Below are 19058 nucleotides of genomic sequence, written 5' to 3'. Positions count from 1 at the left end.
ACCTTGACAGCTTTGCACACACATGGCATTCTCTCAACCAGCTTCATGTCACCTGGAATGCATTTCAATTAACAGGTGTGTCTTGTTAAAAGTACATTTGGAATTTCTTTCCTTCTTAATGCGTTTGAGCCAATCAGTTGTGTTGTGACAAGGTAAGGTTGGTATACAGAAAATAGCCCTATTTGGTAAAAGACCAAGTCCATATTATAGCAGGAACAGCTCAAATAAGCAAAGTGAAACGACAGTCCACATTACTCTAAGACATGAAGGTCAAGAACTTTGAACATTTCTTCAAGTGCAGTCGCAAAAACCATCCAGCTCTATGATGAAACTGGCTCTCATGAGCACCGCCACAGGAAAGGAAGACCCATAGTTACCTCTGCTGCAGAGGATAAGTTCACTAGAGTTACCAGCTTCAGAAATTGCAGCCCAAATAAATGTGTCACTGAGTTCAAGTAACAGACATCTCAACAGCCACTGTTCAGAGACAATCAGGACTTCATGGTCAAATTGCTGCAAAGAAACCACTACTAAAAGGACACCAATAAAGAAGAAGAGACTTGCTTGGGCCAAGAAACACAATTAATGGACATTAGACCGGTGGAAACCTGTCCTTTGGTCTGATGCGTCCAAATTTGAGATTTTTGGCTCCAACCGCTGTGTCTTTGTGAGACGCAGATTATGTTAACGGATGATCTCTGCATGTATGGTTTCCACTGTGAAGCATGGAGTAGGAGGTGTGATGGTGCTTTGCTGGTGACACTGTCAGGGATTTATTTCGAATTCAAGGCACACTTAACCAGCATGGCTACCACAGTATTCTGCAGTGATACGCCATCCCATCTGGTTTGTGCTTAGTGGGACAATCTTTTTTTTTGTTTTTTTTAACAGGACAATGACCTGAAACACACCTCCAGGCTATGTAAGGGCTATTTGACCAAGAAGGAGAGTGATTCAAGTGCTGCATCAGACTACCTGGCCTCCACAATCACCCGACCTCAACCCAATTGAGATGGTTTGGGATGAACTGGACCGCAGATTGAAGTAAAAGTAGCCAACAAGTGCTCAGCATATTTCATAGTTGATGTCTTCACTATTATTCTACAATGTACAGTGCCTTGCGAAAGTATTCAGCCCCCTTGAACTCTGCGACCTTTTGCCACATTTCAGGCTTCAAACATAAAGATATAAAACTGTATTTTTTTGTGAAGAATCAACAACAAGTGGGACACAATCATGAAGTGGAACGACATTTATTGGATATTTCAAACTTTTTTAACAAATCAAAAACTGAAAAATTGGGCGTGCAAAATTATTCTGCCCCTTTACTTTCAGTGCAGCAAACTCTCTCCAGAAGTTCAGTGAGGATCTCTGAATGATCCAATGTTGAACTAAATGACTAATGATGATAAAAATAATCACCTGTGTGTAATCAAGTCTCCGTATAAATGCACCTGCACTGTGATAGTCTCAGAGGTCCGTTAAAAGCGCAGAGAGCATCATGAAGAACAAGGAACACACCAGGCAGGTCCGAGATACTGTTGTGAAGAAGTTTAAAGCCGGATTTGGATACAAAAAGATTTCCCAAGCTTTAAACATCCCAAGGAGCACTGTGCAAGCGATAATATTGAAATGGAAGGAGTATCAGACCACTGCAAATCTACCAAGACCTGGCCGTCCCTCTAAACTTTCAGCTCATACAAGGAGAAGACTGATCAGAGATGCAGCCAAGAGGCCCATGATCACTCTGGATGAACTGCAGAGATCTACAGCTGAGGTGGGACACTCTGTCCATAGGACAACAATCAGTCGTATATTGCACAAATCTGGCCTTTATGGAAGAGTGGCAAGAAGAAAGCCATTTCTTAAAGATATCCATAAAAAGTGTTGTTTAAAGTTTGCCGCAAGCCACCTGGGAGACACACCAAACATGTGGAAGTAGGTGCTCTGGTCAGATGAAACCAAAATTGAACTTTTTGGCAACAATGCAAAACGTTATGTTTGGCGTAAAAGCAACACAGCTCATGACCCTGAACACACCATCCCCACTATCAAACATGGTGGTGGCAGCATCATGGTTTGGGCCTGCTTTTCTTCAGCAGGGACAGGGAAGATGGTTAAAATTGATGGGAAGATGGATGGAGCCAAATACAGGACCATTCTGGAAGAAAACCTGATGGAGTCTGCAAAAGACCTGAGACTGGGACGGAGATTTGTCTTCCAACAAGACAATGATCCAAAACATAAAGCAAAATATACAATGGAATGGTTCAAAAATAAACATATCCAGGTGTTAGAATGGCCAAGTCAAAGTCCAGACCTGAATCCAATTGAGAATCTGTGGAAAGAGCTGAAAACTGCTGTTCACAAATGCTCTCCATCCAACCTCACTGAGCTCGAGCTGTTTTGCAAGGAGGAATGGGAAAAAATTTCAGTCTCTCGATGTGCAAAACTGATAGAGACATACCCCAAGCGACTTACAGCTGTAATCGCAGCAAAAGGTGACGCTACAAAGTATTAACTTAAGGGGGCTGAATAATTTTGCACGCCCAATTTTTCAGTTTTTGATTTGTTAAAAAAGTTTGAAATATCCAATAAATGTCATTCCACTTCACGACTGTGTCCCACTTGTTGTTGATTCTTCACAAAAAAATACAGTTTTATATCTTTATGTTTGAAGCCTGAAATGTGGCAAAAGGTCGCAGAGTTCAAGGGGGGCGAATACTTTCGCAAGGCACTGTAGAAAATAAAAAATTTAAAAACTTGAATGAGTAACAAAATGTTGACAAATACTGTATATAAAATCACTACACAACTTCAAAACAATGTCCAAGAAAATCAACTCTACAAATTCAAAATCATGGCCCCCAGAGAATCTTGGAGCCTACCAGCAACCAGGGGCCTGTCTGAGTATGTCCCAAATGCCACCCTATACCTACAGACCCTGGTCAAAAGTAGTGCACTATATAAGGCAGGGGTTGTCAACAGACTAATCTAGTTGATTTAGGGAATAGGTGCCATTTGAGACAGCCTATTTCTAGAGCTGTTGTGACCTCAGGTCTGGAACAATGACTTGACACCTTGTCCCCCCTTCTACAAGACCCACTGCCTAGCGGCCCTCACCTGCTTAACCCCTGCCTGTCACCGGCAGTACCGCCAAAAGCCCCACACGACCTTCACGGCGAGTGTGGAAAAAGGCTAAACCTGGCACTGGCTAAAAATAGAAACTACACTGTCCGAATATATAACAACAGAGAATGGCGAGGAATGCTTTTAGCGCCGGCTTTATCCTGCAGCCATATCCATAGTGCATGATAGTGCAGGTAGCGGCTGGGAATAGAACAGCACTATTTCGGACTCAAGACACACAGCCTCTGGCAACTCCATGGGGGTAATGGCTGGCTCTGCTTCAGATACACACAATCTTAATATTCAGCCCAAATGACAGGTGCCTCCATCAAAACAGAAAGGAGGGATGGGGACGTAGAATGTATGCACACATGACTGTAAGTCGCTTTGGATAAAAGCGTCAGTAGTCCAAGATCAGACATAACCAGAAGGATTTGAACATAGCTTTAAAAATCCTGACAGAAATCTAGTGCTCCGGCCCAAACATCCTTCTGAATATCAGGCAGTACGAACGTGTTTTATATTGTTTTCCTTGTTATCTTTTCTTGTAACTTCACGTCTACCTTCCAGCCACACAATCATCTCAGGGGTGTCAAACTCATTCCATGGAGGGCATAAACGTCTGCTGGTTTTTGTTTCTCATTCAAATAAGAATTAAAAACCAGATAAGGGGAATTGCTTGCTAATCAGCTACCTTAATTCATCAAACAAGTACAAGGGAGGAGTGAAAAGCCAAACACACGGCCCTCTGTGGAATGAGTTTAACATGTGATCTAGGACAAGTCAAGTCAAAGGAAACTGGCCTCCTCACACGTGCATCAATATAATTGGACACAATGACCCATCATTTAACAGTGTAGTCTTCTCTGGAATAGCAGAGCAGGAAGACAAGTAAACAAAATGATGCAACTGGGTACTTATTGTAGGGTTAGGATGTCAAATTTGGTGTTCAAATGTATTTTGGAAACACTTCCCAACAATACACAAGTATTACAATGATTTTTTATTGTTCTGTAGTACTGTTAGCGATGGAGAAAAATTGACAGTAGAGGACACTATGGCCCAAATGGGCCAAGAGAGTGGCAGAAGTCAGGGGGTCAAGTGCTCTGCATTTTTCCATTTCATTGCTAACAAAACATTATTTCAAATATTTAGAGGAGTTAACTTTAAGGTAGTCCACATACATAACACTAACTAGCAATGCATAAAGACTCTGTTAAACAATTAGGCCTAAACTTTGTATTTGCTCATAGCGAATGAGGATGCACTGCACACACCATCAAATGGTATCAATTAAAATCGATTTCAAGCATTTCATGGCACCTGCAATAACATCTGCAAATCTGTGTAAGCGACTAATGAACTTAGATTTTGATTTCTTGTCCAATTGGTATTTCAACCACAAACAAATGGTTTTCTTCAATCTACTGCCTAAATATGATTAACTTGTTCTCACAGGTTGTATCTATACATTGCAATCAACACAACATTTGCAATTTTGCACTTGTAGGCCTATTTCTTGCCTATTGTTCTCACCAAACCAGTTAGAGCCTAATGTTGGGACATAAGGCTACTCATTATAGCCTAATACAGAAAAGACAGAGGTAGACCTATGATAAACAAGGCTGCCTCCTGGTTAATAATTAGCAGTGAAAGGTTTGTATGCGAATCATCACTGTCTGATGCTCCTTTCCTCATTTCCATGGCTGTGCAGTGCATCCTGCAGAGTGCATGTTACAAGCACTGTATTGTATTTACTCCGCAATGCTTCAGTGCCTTCCTTCACTTTCCCTGGCCCGCATTATCAACCGTATTCATCAAAACCGTCTTTCTCTGTCTGAATCCCAAATAGCACCCTATTCCCTACATAGTGCACTACTTTTGACCAGATCCCTAAAAGTAGTGCGCTATGTAGTGAATAAGGTGCCATCTGGGACATACCCTTACCCCCTCTCAAACTTAAGTCAAGCAATCAGAACAGAGAATAAATATTTCACAATGTCTTCTTCTTCCCCTTCTTGAACAGTATACTGGTAAGGGGTTGTAGTGTACAAACGAGACAAGGGAGGTGGAGTCTTGGGAAGTGTTGACACATCATGTACAACACAGGAAATCTGACAGAAAGTTCCTTTACAACCTAGGTCTCTAGATCCTCAGCTTTCACAGATTCTGAAGAACATGGCTTTGTGACTTCGCTATGTTACTCATTCAGACCTAAAGGTTTACACTTCAACAAAGCAGTAGTCTCTCACAGAGAAGTGCAAGTCACATACCCAGCTAGAGTTCAGGGTTTTTCACAGTAAGAGGCTTCTAATTCTGGTCAACATACAGGCAGACAAAAAGAGCCTGTAGTTACTAAATGTGGGACCTATCCTAGTGCACACGCAGGCCTAGCATATACACTACCGTTTAAAAGTTTGGGGTCACTAATACCCTGACTACATCGCGTGCGCGAGCATTGCAAAATACATTTAGAAATCTATATTATTCAATTATTGCGCGAGCGCAAACAAGCGTCTGCATTGCCAAGGGCTAAAATAGAAGTCAGTTCTATTTGTGACACAGATCGCGCTGCAAGTCCTGCCTCTCCCATCTCCTCATTGGTTTATAGAAGCAGGTACTAAAGGTCGACCAATTATGATTTTTCAACACCGATACCAATTATTGGAGGACCAAAAAAAGCCAACACCGATTAAAATCGGACTATTTTATTTCTTTATTTGTAATAATGACAAATTACAACAATACTGAAATTAACACTTATTTTAACTTAATATAATACATGAATAAAATCAATTTAGCCTCAAATAATGAAACATGTTTAAATAATGCAAAAACAAAGTGTTGGAGAAGAAAGTAAAAGTGCAATATGTGCCATGTAAAAAAGCTAACGTTTAAGTTCCTTGCTCAGAACATGAGAACATATGAAAGCTGGTGGTTCCTTTTAACACGAGTCTTCAATATTCCCAGGTAAGAAGTTTTAGGTTGTAGTTATTATAGGAATTATAGGACTATTCATCTCTATACCATTTGTATTTCATATACCTTTGACTATTGGATGTTCTTATAGGCACTTTAGTATTGCCAGTGTAACAGTATAGGTTCCGTCCCTCTCCTCGCCCCTACCCGGGCTCGAACCAGGAACACATCGAAAACAGAAGCCCTCGAAGCATCGTTATCCGTTGCTCCACAAACACTGCGGTCTTTGCAGGGCAAGGGGAACAACTACTGCTCTTAAGAGCGAGTGCAGTCACCGATTGAAACGCTATTAGCGCACACCCCGCTAACTAGCTAGACATTTCACATCGGTTACACCAGCCTAATTTCGGGAGTTGATAGGCTTGAAGTCATAAATAGCGCAATGCTTGAAGCACAACCAAGAGCTGCTGGCAAACGCACGAAAGTGCTGTTTGAATTAATGCTTACAAGCCTGCTGCTGCCTACCACTACTCAATCAGACTGCTCTATAAAATATCAAATCATAGACTAAATTATAACATAATATCACACAGAAATACAAGCCTTTGGTCATTAATATGGTCAAATCCGGAAACTATAATTTCGAAAACAAAACGTTTATTAATTCAGTGAAATACAGGACCGTTCTGTATTTTATCTAGCAGGTGGTATCCCTAAGTGTAATTATTGCTGTTACATTGTACAACCTTCAATGTGATGTCATAATTATGTACAATTCTGGCAAATTAATTCCAGTCTTTGTTAGGAATAAATGGTCTTCACACAGTTCGCAACGAGCCAGGAAGCCCAAACTGCTGCATATGCCCTGACTGCTTGCACGGAACGCAAGAGAAGTGACACAATTTCCCTAGTTAAAAGTTAATCATGTTAGCAGGCAATATTAACTAAATATGCAGGTTAAAATATATACTTGTGCATTGATTTTAAAGAAAGGCATTGATGTTTATGGTTAGGTACACATTGGTGCAACGACAGTGCTTTTTTCGTGAATGCGCTTGTTAAATCATCACCCGTTTGGGTGATTCGGCTGTGATTTGATGATAAATTAACAGGCACCGCATCGATTATATGCAACGCAGGCCACACTAGATAAACTAGTAAAATCATCAACCATGTGTAGTTAACTAGTGATTATGTTAGGTTGATTGTTTTTTTATAAGATAAGTTTAATGCTAGCTAGCAACTTACCTTGGCTTCTTGCGGCTTCTTGCTGTATGGTTAGTGTTGGACTAGTAACCGGAAGGTTGCAAGATCGAATCCCGAGCTAAGTTAAAAATCTGTCGTTCTGCCCCTGAACAAGGCAGTTAACCCACCGTTCTAAGCCAACGTTCCTAAGCAGTCATTGAAAATAGGAATGTGTTCTTAACTGACTTGCCTAGTTAAATAAAAGAGGTAAAAAAATATTATTATTATTATTTATTTATTTTTCAAATCGGCCACAATCGGTGTCCAAAAATGCAGATTACCGATTGTTATGAAAACTTGGAATCGGCCCTAATTAATCAGCCACTCAGATTATTCGGTCGACCTCTAGCAGGTACCCATGTGCCATCTCCTCATTGGTTATACCCACATGGGTGACTGAAAGACAAACGAGGTCAGTGGAGGTAATGCACCATCATTTATTAAAGTTGCCAATCGCAATATAAAAGTTGAGGGAAGAGAAAGCCTGGAAGGAGGAGAGATGACCAGAAAACGAGTCAGTTGATTGTTTTATGTGTGGATTAATTGTCGGAGTAGAGGACCTTGTGCATTTCAGGTAAAATAACAACTCAATGTTTATATCCCAGGACAAATTAGCTAGCAACAGCAAGCTAGCTAAATAGGACACATTAGCTACCAAGTGCAAGCTAGCTAGCTAAATTGCCATAAATGTTTAATGCTTTTCGACCTGTGCCCAAATGAATGTAATTGGTTCAGAGTTTGTTCTGATATTTTTACCTGCGTGTCGTGATCGCGTTTGGTGTGGGGGACAACTCATTTATGCACGATGGCGCACACGCGCAGCCGGTTTGGGTTCTGTGTAAAAACGTCCTTGTTTTTGAAAGAAAAACACATTTTTGTCCATTAAAATAACTTCAAATTGATCAGAAATACAGTGTTAGGAAGGCCACCAAAAATTCTGAGGTTTCCATACCCAACTAGAACACTTTCCGTCAAGATAGAACTGCAAAAGGGGAGGAGTTGCAATCTACTGCAGAGATAGCCTGCAAAGTTCTGTCATACTTTCCAGGTCTATGCCCAAAGAGTTAGAACTTCTAATTTAAAAAAATTAATCTCTCAGAAAGTCTCACTGTTGCCACCTGCTACCGACCCCCTCAGCTCCCAGCTGTGCCCTGGACACCATCTGTGAATTGATCACCCCCATCTAGCTTCAGAATTTGTTCTGTTAGGTGACCTAAACTGGGATATGCTTAACGCCCGGAAGTCCTACAATCTAAGCTAGATGCCCTCAATCTCACACAAATCATCAAGGAACCCACCAGGTACAACCCTAAATCTGTAAACATGGGCACCCTAATTGACATTATCCTGACCAACTTGCACTCCAAATACACCTCTGCTGTCTTCAATCAGGATCTCAGCGATCACTGCCTCATTGCCTGTATCCGCTACGGGTCCGCAGTCAAACGGCCACCCCTCATCACGGTCACATGCTCCTAAAACACTTCTGCGAAGTCCTTTCTAATCGACATGGCCCGTGTATCCTGGAAAGATATTGACCTCATCCCGTCAGTTGAGGATGCCTGGTCATTCTTTAAATGTAACTTCCTCACCATCTTAGACAAGCATACTCCGTTCAAAAAATGCAGAACTAAGAACAGATATAGCCCTTGGTTCACTCCAGAGCTGACTGCCCTCGACCAGCACAAAAACATCCTGTGGCGGACTGCAATAGCATCGAATAGTCCCCGATATGCAACTGTTTGGGGAAGTCAGGAACCAATACACACAGTCAGTCAGGAAAGCAAAGGCCAGCTTTCTCAAGCAGAAATTTGCATCCTGTAGCTCTAACTCAAAAAGTTCTGGGACACTGTAAAGTCCATGGAGAACAAGAGCACCTCCTCCCAGCTTCCCACTGCACTGAGGCTAGGTAACATAATCGAAACTTCAACAAGCATTTCTCAACGGCTGGCCATGCCTTCCTCCTGGCTACTCCAACCTCGGCCAAAAGCTCCGGCCCCCCGCAGCTACTCGCCCACACCTCCCCAGCTTCTCCTTTACCCAAATCCAGATAGCAGATCTTCTGAAGAGCTGCAAAAACTGGACTCATACAAATCAGCTGGGCTTGACAATCTGGACCCTCTATTTCTGAAACTGTCCACCGCCAATGTCGCAACCCCTTGTACCAGCCTGTTCAACCTCTCCATCGTATCATCTGAGATCCACCAGGATTGGAGAGCTGCCGCAGTCATCCCCCTCTTCAAAGGGGAGACACCCTGGACCCAAACTGTTACAGACCTATATCCATCCTGCCCTGCCTATCTACGGTCTTCGAAAGCCAAGTCAACAAACGGATCACTGACCATCTCAATCCCACCGTACCTTCTCCGCTGTGCAATCTGGTTTCCGAGCTAGTCACGGGTGCACCTCAGCCACGCATAAGGAACTAAACGATATCATAACCGCCATCGATAAAAGACAGTACTGTGCAGCAGTCTTTGTCGACCTGGCCAAGGCTTTCGACTCTGTCAATCACCATATTCTTATCGGCAGACTCAGTAGCCTCGGTTTTTCTAATGACTGCCTAGCCTGGTTCACCAACTACTTTGAAGACAGAGTTCAGTGTGTCAAATCGGAGGGCATGTTGTCCGGTCCTCTGGCAGTCTCTATGGGGGTACCACAGGGTTCAATTCTCAGGCCGACTCTTTTCTCTGTATATATCAATGATGTTGGCTCTTGCTGCGGGCGATTCCCTGATCCACCTCTAAGCAGACGACACCATTCTGTATACTTCTGGCCCTTCCTTGGACACTGTGCTATCTAACCTCCAAACGAGCTTCAATGCCATACAACACTCCTTCCGTGGCCTCCAACTGCTCTTAAACGCTAGTAAAACCAAATGCATGCAGCAAACTGGATGCAGTTTATCACAGTGCCATCCGTTTTGTTACTAAAGCACCTTATACCACCCAACACTGCGACCTGTATGCTCTAGTCGGCTGGCCCTCACTACATGTTCGTCGCCAGACCCACAGGCTCAGGTCATCTACAAGTCCATGCTAGGTGAAGCTCCGCCTTCTCTCAGTTCACTGGTCACGATGGCAACACCCACCCGTAGCACGCGCTCCAGCAGGTGTATCTCACTGATCATCCCTAAAGCCAAAACCTCATTTGGCCGCCTTTCCTTCAGTTCTTTGCTGCCTGTGACTGGAGCGAATTGCAAAAGCTTTGAAGTTGGAGACTTATCTCCCTCACCAACTTTAAACATCTGCTATCTGAGCAGCTAACCGATCGCTGCAGCTGTACATAGTCCATCGCTATATAGCCCACCCAATTTACCTACCTCATCCCCATACTGTTTTTATTTTATTTACTTTTCTGCTCTTTTGCACACCAGTATCTCTACCTGCACATATTCATCTGATTATTTATCACTCCAGTGTTAATCTGCTAAATTGTAACTATTCACTCCTATGGCCTATTTATTGCCTACCTCTGCATGCCCTTTGCACACAATGTATATAGATTATTTTGTTTCTACTATGTTATTGACTTGTTTATTGTTCACTCCATGTGTAACTCTGTGTTGTTGTCTGATCACACTGCTATGCTTTATCTCGGCCAGGTCGCAGTTGCAAATGAGAACTTGTTCTTAACTAGGCTACCTGGTTAAATAAAGGTGAAATAAATAAATAAAAGTGCTGTGTATGTGACAAAACAAGCTAGTGTAGAGAATCGTCGTACCATCGTCGTACCATCTAAAAAAAACGGAAAGTAAAAACTAAACTTAACTGGAAGCATTGAAATGGAGCACAGAACAGATCTACCCCTTCGTAGATTTGCTTTCAATGAGAATTACACATCTATAATCCCATTTCTATCTGAATTTGGTCAGGTCGCCAAAAAAACATGTTGAAGCTTTAAATTATGACATCGCCTACACAGCCTAAGCGCTATGGTTGAACATATTCGGTAAATAATGATATTAAGAGTTGTAAGCCTCGGTTTCTTGTTACTGAGTATTGAATGCAGAGTCGGGTCCTCACTAGCCACCACTAAATCATAATTATGACTAATCCCAACCTAACTCGTCACTGGAAATAACACTATCATATTTCATTACGCTTTTAAAACAATGAAATGCACTCCAGATCGCCAAAGCAGCCAAAAGATGGTATGGGCATAATTGTCTAGAACACATCCATACGTTTATATCGTCCTGAAAAAAAAATGAAATATTTCACTTAGATGTGCTTTATCTAAACAGTGTCCAAAATGATTCAACTCTTTTTCTCCTTCAAGTACCATGGCGCAATGCGCCCAGTGTCTGTGAAACAGAGATATTAAATAAAGGAAAGAAGAAACGCCCCCATCCAACTGACTGTCGACCCATCACATTCGCGTCGTCATGCTAAATCACACGGTTGCTAAACTAATCGTCATGCAATCCCTTCTCAAATTTAGAGTAAGAGTAGAGAAAGTTGCCTATTTCCCTCATGTCATGATTCCAAAGCTATATGATATTACAGCGAACAAGTTAATAATCTCACACATTGGAAATGGTTTGCAACGTTGTACTTGTTTCTCGAAATTCATGCTAATGTTTGGTTTTTGAGCTTGGGCTCAATTGACTCCCATTCACTCCTTGAAGGAGAGCTCATCGTCACAGAATGCACCGCGCGGCCCATGGACGATTTATGGACAATGTTCACAATGGGCGTTAATACGATTCTAATGGAGTACCCCATCTCCTCAAAAGCATCTCTGTGGGATAGCAACGTTACTCTGCTCTCGCTCTGGGTAGAGACGCCGTTTATAGCTCAGTGGCAGAAACGAACTGGAAGTTGAACTCAGTGAGTAAGACTTCTAAATTGATAGTGCTGTTTGTTTAGGCGATTGTACAAGCTAACTAGTTACTTCACATGCTTATATTGACTCTGCTACTATTGTGTGTAGCTATGTTTTCTAGCTACCTAGCCCGGCGAGAGAGAACTGCATTGTGGGTTTTGTAGTAGATTTGAGCTGCAAAAGATTTCCTTAAGGGATTTAACGACAAAATGAAACATTTGTTCAAATTATTTTTACGTTAGTGTTACTTACCACTCAATTTGTTTTGGGATGGATTATCCCTTCAGTAATTTTGATATAGCCATTTTCACTGGCTAGTGACAACCGCGGAGTAGTCTAATCTAGAGCAATCTCATTTAAATATTGACATTGATTGGGAGCATTCTAGTCCCTGAAATGTTGCCAGATTGACATGTGATCGGTCTGCTTTTGGTCAATCAAAAGACAAACTTATATTTCAAGGATGTATTGCTACTCACATGATTAATGCTGGTGGAGTATTATTTATAATTCTGGCTACAACATTGTAGGCTATTGTTGAATTCACATGAGGCTACTACCCCCAAAAAACAGATGACAGCAACTGTTTGATGCCCGACGTTAGTTAGGTCATTAACAGTTGGTGAATACATCCGTTTTTGCACTCATTTAGCTTTTTAATTATCCTAATGTACTTGGCAAACATAGCTATGTTTAGAGGCAAACAGCTGCTCTTACTAGTAGTGGAGTAATGGACATGACAACAGTCAGTGTACACATACATTGTGGCTAGTTAGTTAGCTCAAGTCAAGGCTAATAAGGAACAAGATTAACTATATAAAATCAGGTAGCTAGCTAGAATTGCGTTCTCACTACCTAGTCAATTTTTACAGTAAACTGGGTTACATTTTAGTTAGTTAACTAGCTAACTACACTATTTTAGTATTCAAGTGACTAGTTACCTGGCTGGAGAGCAGAGGGTAAGTAGCCGACTAAACTGGAGTTGAGTTTAATCGGCTAGGGGTGGGTAGCTAACGTTGGCTAGCTAACTAGCTTCACTGGCAGACGTCAACAGGTAAAATAACTGGTTTATAAAACAACATGCCCTTTCACTTACCTCAAACTGGTTTCACACGACTAAATTAGCTAGCTTGTTTGTTAATACAAATAAAATGTTAAGTTAGCTAAATTGTGTTGCAAGCCAAACCAGACCAATACGCTCCTGCTGCTTTCCGACAAAAGCAACTGAATAACGTTAACTCTACCCCTGACAAGGAGGACGCAGTTGCACGGTCGGTATTTAACTTTACTACCCGAAGTCATAAATGTAATTTTCTGCTAAATACATACATATTTCTGATATCGTAGCTAATGTATCGTACGCTAGCTACCAAATGTATTGAGCCATTTGGTCCCCCTCACCAGTGAGTCGTAAGGTACAGTACGCAGTAGGCTAGTGAGGCAGAGATCGGTATATAATGACGAGATGCTCATATCTCCGCCCCAACAATGGAGTCGTTGTCCCAAAGGCAGGAAGGCAGGTGATTAGCTCGAAATAAGCCCATAGGAACAAATTATGCTTATTTGAGACATTTTGGCGAGAGTGAAACATCTTGCTATGCCTCTTCCTCTTTGACTAAGGTCAAATTTCCTTCCTAGATTTCCCTGTCAAATCTTTAATTTGATTATTATTTGGATTATTCAAATCATGCTGCCAATCAGTCATCCAGTAGCTACTGTAGGCTACTACTGTAAAATATTACCTGAACCTGCAATGTATTGTGCTTTCCTGATGAGACGCATTTTCTTGGGCTCGAAATAGACTACAGGATGCACTGTTTCCTCTACCAGTATTGACCTAAATGAACATGCGCTCAACCCCCCTTTTGCTTCATCATACTCTAAAATGTTCCGTACATTTTACAAGGAGTTGGCTACCTGTCCAAACTATCTGTCCCTAATGAAAAGGAAAGTGCGACTTAATTGAAATAGGGCTATCTTCTGTAAACCACCTCTACGTTGTCACAACACAACCGATTGGCTCAAAGAAATTAAGAAGGAAATTCCACAAATGAACTTTTAAAGGCACACCTGTTCAAATGCATTCCAGGTGACTACCTCATGAAGCTGGATGATAATACAAAGAGTGTGCGACGCTATAGGGTGGCTACTATATACAATATATTTAGATTTGTTTAACACTTTGTGGTTATTACATGATTCTGTATGTGTTATTTCATAGTTTTGATAGTCTTTACTATTCTACAATACAGAAAATTGTTTAAAAAAATAAAAAAACTGAATGTGTAGGTGTCCACACTTTTGACTGGTACTGTACCTGAGAGATAGAAAGATTTGTATTATTATTATTTTTTACATAGAGGTGTGTGTGTGTGTGTGTGTGTGTGTGTGTGTGTGTGTGTGTGTGTGTGTGTGTGTGTGTGTGAGATTAGTCCTCTGTAGAGGACTGACTGTATTAGCCAGTAGTAAATGTGTAACAGATTTTGGTAACACTTTATTTGGATAGTCCCTAGTAGATGTTCAATAACCGTCAACAACTTTTCAACTAACTATCCTCTACCCTAGCCCTACCCTAAACTTAACCCTTAGCCTAACCTTAACCTTAACCCTCACCCCACCCCTTATTCTAAACCTACCCTTAGCAAGTATTTGCTCATCAACAGACAGTTTGTTGATAGTATGACCATCTGTACATCCTCTATATGAGACTATCCAAATAAAGTGGGACCCATATTTTTATAATCATTGTCCATTCACAGAGAGAGTGCATTGTGGGAATCTGGAGTCATTTCACTGTTGGACATGTTATTCCCCCCTGAAGTGTTTAAAATAAAAATCTTTGTATTCAATGGAATACACTGCCAATCTTTATCCAAAGCCAAGGCCTAGTCAGCCAATTCAGTAAAACCCCAGATGTGTTATGGAAGAAAACAGCACTTTTCCATTCAGAAGGAGGCAGATAAAGGGATTATTTTTGCACTCGGGAGGAAATCCCCATTAAAATCCAAATGAATTAGAATCATATTAATCCAGCAAGAATTACTTCATGAACATCAATAATGCAATTGTATTTTTGTGCTCTTGTAAAAATTAGCTGATTTGTGTAGTAATGCGCCTCTGTCGTCCCTTTTTTGTTCTGTGCCATGTGTAGACCCCAGCAGCAGTTCTGTATTTCCATTACCTTCCATTTAACAGGGCAGAAAGATGGTAGCATGCAGCTTGTTGGCAGATGATGCCTTTGTTTTGATGGTCTCATAAACCAGCATCTTTGCTCCCTGCTGAGAAGTCACGTCGTGTTGACTATATCACTGCTACCATGCAGTTGGGGTTTGAACAGTGCCTGGCTGCAGGCTACTGAAAGAGAACCTGACGAGATCAGGTGTGTTTGATCTAAAGCATAAATTGAACACACGTCATTACTCTGGAAACTAAATAGTGAGAGACTTGAGCAAGGAAAAATGCGCTCGTCTTCAACTCCGTACAGTGACTCCCTTTCTATTCACTGTGTTCTTATCATGCTGCGTTGACATGTCCCATACTTGATAGTCTTTAAATAGGCTAACTGAGCACCACATACATACAGGGTATCATCATAATGGTTGTGGAAAGGAAACAAACCTGGCTGTTCTCTAAAACCATCTCAAGGACAGAGGAACTGCCTATCCAGATAGTTTCTAAAACTATCTCCCTCCTACTGCATATATAATATAGTCTACTCTACTGTATAACATATAACTAACCACTACCAGCTCCAAGATGCATCCTTTATCATTTTTCCAAGCACATCTCACATCTGTGGTAGTAAATTCACCCCCTTTTGACCTTAGAGGCTGCAGAGATAGTGACAAACACTATTTTTTTCTCACTCTCCCTTCCTTCCCTTCCTTCCAGGTGCTTTTGGAATGCAGGTGTCCCTAGACCTGGTGGTGCCTAGATTCAATTTAGCCCAATGTCCTGTCGACACATTGTGTAATGCCACATGCCTCCTAGACCTGTCAATCACTATTATAGACTGTTTATGGTCTCACTTTGGCTTTACATTCCATGAGGGAAGGGACTAAACAGGCAAAAGGTGGGTGACAATGAAAATTGTTGTCTCAAAGGTTTTGACCCTGTAAAGGTAACACTAACCTATAAGATGAAGATATGGCAAGGATTGTTGTAGACCTTAGGACATGTCTGCCGTATCATCCCTTTGACAACTCATTTACTAGCTCCTGAAGTTTCATATATCTAACGTCTTGTTATTCTGAGCGTTTTTATGACTCTTGACCTACAACCAGTCAACTAAAGCCTTGGCCTATGTGAAAAAATCTTGGTGCTCTGCTTTACATGCACAATCCTTCAGGAAATGTGCTCCTTGTGCATAAACTAAATGGGGAAAGTTTTTATGCCAGTACTTGAGTCATCTAGTCATAGGCTTTCCAGGTTACGGGATTAGTACACTTGATGTCTTCATCCCACAAAAAAAGGCTAAACCAATAGCACATGTCAACACTAGGCCCATAGGACAATGAAGTAAGTCAACTCAAAAAGAAGGAAAACAAACAACCAATGTTGCATAATTTGGTGAGATGGGTAGTCTGTCCACAACAGGGCTCTAAACCAACAGAACAAACACAAGGTCATGCTGCAATTCATTCGAGTTTTTATCAAATGTGTTTTGTGGTTTTTATCTGTGTGATTCCCAGTTTACTGCATTCCCATTGTAGGAATGCCAGTTGAAATCTGGAGTGACTGGCTGGCCACCATAAACTCAACCAAACACTGAGGTGGAAGACAACGTCTTTTGTCAGTACCTGTTTCTATTTAAAGCGTTGATCATTGCACTTCACTTTCACAGGAGACTGGAGGTACATAATTCTGTGGGAATAAGATGGCTGCTGCTACAGCGGTGATGCAAACGATTTTGTGCTGTGACCTATTTCCTGCTTCTGGCTGAGAGCTGTCCACAGTAGGATGCGTACCAAATGGCACTCTATTTCCTATATAGTGCACTACTTTTTTTTTTACCAGGGCCCATAGGACTATGTAGGGAATAGGGTGCCATCTGGGACCCAGCCTATGTAGCTCTAGTTGTGCAGAAACACACCGTCAAGTTTGAGGGTAATTCTGCTGAGTATGCAATGGGATGCTATGTCCCCTTTACTTGGGCTTCATTGCACAGAGTGGCGTGTAAGGCCTCCACAAGGTCTCTCCATCTCTTCCTGTCCCCCTTAGCTTTAACTGGGGTTAACTGTGCACCATGTCAACAGCTTCAAACTCCTCAACAGCTTAATAAAAATTCCTCAACAGCTTCAAATGCCTCAACAGCTTCAAACCCTTCCTGTTATTATTTTGTTGGTCGACATAATTGCCTCTCCTCTGTGTTGGTCACTTAACTCTGTTTACAAGAGGTTTATTTTTTTTACATAGGGTCATGACTGATTATATAGATATACAGTCGGGTATTATATTCAAAACAATGATATTGTTCTAAGTAGTAAAACATAATTATTGGCCCCCCTGTTTTCAATACTCCGGCACCCTCTCCTTGCATCTTTCTGTCGACGCCAAACCCACCACTGGTGTGTGTGATCAAAGGGCTCGATTTGTGTGTCCTCTGATCTTAGCACCGGTTCCAATCCAAGTGCCAATGCTGTTTTAGCAAACTCCAGGCATTTACAATTGTTGGATGACATGAAAATACAGTTCTTTGGCCACGCACACCCAGTGGTGGGTTTGGCCTCGAAAGAAATATGCATATGCAGAAAAGTACATCATACCTACTGTAAAATAAGGTGGTGGATCTTTGATGTCATGGGGTTGTTATGTTTCCACTGGTCTTGAGGCCCTTGTTAAGGTCAACTGCATCAAACTCGACCAGGTACCAGGACATTTTAGCCAAAAACCTGGTTGCCTCTGCTAGGAGGCTGAAACTTGGCCGCAAGTGGATTTTCTAGTGGATTTTCTACCCCGAGCACACATCAAAATCCACAAAGAAATGGTTAATTGACCACAACATCAACATTTTGCAAATGTCTTCTCAGTCTCCAGACTTGAACCTCAATAAATGTGTGTTTTGCATTCTGTATATAGAAATGGTCTAAGATCCCTCCCAATGTGTTCTGCAATCTCATAAAACATCTTTGAAAAAAGTGCAGGAGTATTGAAAACAGGAGCGCCAATTATTTAGACTTTCTTTTTTTAGATTTGTTTTTTTATTTGTTAAACAAAGCAATTGTATTTGTATAAAATATAATTTTCACCATAAAATAGCATTGTATTACTTTATACAGTCTTTTTTTTTTTGGTTGAATCAACGTTGTATCCACGTCATTTCAATGAAATTACCTTGAACAAATGTGGAATAGACGTTGCATTGACGTCTATGCCCAGTGGGGTCATTGTATGTCCATTTAACTCATTATAATGGCTGATCTACTAAATAATTAGTTTCAGACCTGCATACCTACCATCACACAAGATCTGTCTAAAAACAAGGGCTAGGTAAACATGTAAAAGTAAGAAATCCAAACATAAAAAGAGAACTCACCTCGAGTCTGGCAGCGTGAAAAAGAGAAAGTAAAAAATAAGAGCAGGAAGCCCAATGAACCACGGGGGAGGAATACAAACCCTGGTTCTTATCTGGCATGTGCTTGATAAAAACTACAACGGCAAAATCTGTGTACTGCACACGTTGTTCGTTTTATTTAGTGTAGCATTGTCTGTAGTTATGTGGGATTATGTGTTTGTATATGGTATGTCTTCAGCCTCTAGGAAACCATGTGTTCAGCAGGGGGAGTTGACTTTAAAAACAATTCAATGGTAGATTTTATGAGGACCGAGACAGAGGCAAGGGTCAAAAGTTCAATGTTATTCATGTCTAAAGGATGGCCTCCCTAGATGCTAGTTCATTTCAGTAGACTCGGTGTTGTTTAGTCTGTGGGAAAGGACAA

At 41.3% G+C, this 19058-nt stretch overlaps 1 protein-coding gene across 4 annotated transcripts in view; it reads right to left on the bottom strand.

Moving 5' to 3' along the window:
- Window positions 1–18833, bottom strand: part of thrap3b (thyroid hormone receptor associated protein 3b) — a 37292-nt gene extending 18459 nt beyond the window's left edge. For 2 of the 4 annotated variants that reach the window (XR_004823118.2, XM_035757623.2), the window contains exon 1: window positions 13217–13422. The gene's annotated coding sequence lies outside the window, so the exon portion shown is untranslated. Of the gene's footprint in view, window positions 1–13216; window positions 13423–13521; window positions 13621–18655 lie in introns of those variants that run through there. The other 2 variants (XM_035757626.2, XM_035757624.2) reach the window with 2 other exon arrangements.
- Between the last annotated feature and the right edge of the window lie 225 nt (window positions 18834–19058).

This window comes from Oncorhynchus keta, chromosome 19, assembly GCF_023373465.1.
Source record: "Oncorhynchus keta strain PuntledgeMale-10-30-2019 chromosome 19, Oket_V2, whole genome shotgun sequence".
Lineage (NCBI taxonomy): Eukaryota > Metazoa > Chordata > Actinopteri > Salmoniformes > Salmonidae > Oncorhynchus > Oncorhynchus keta.
Note: the sequence above shows the minus strand (reverse complement) of the source record. Positions and strands in the feature narration are given on the sequence as shown.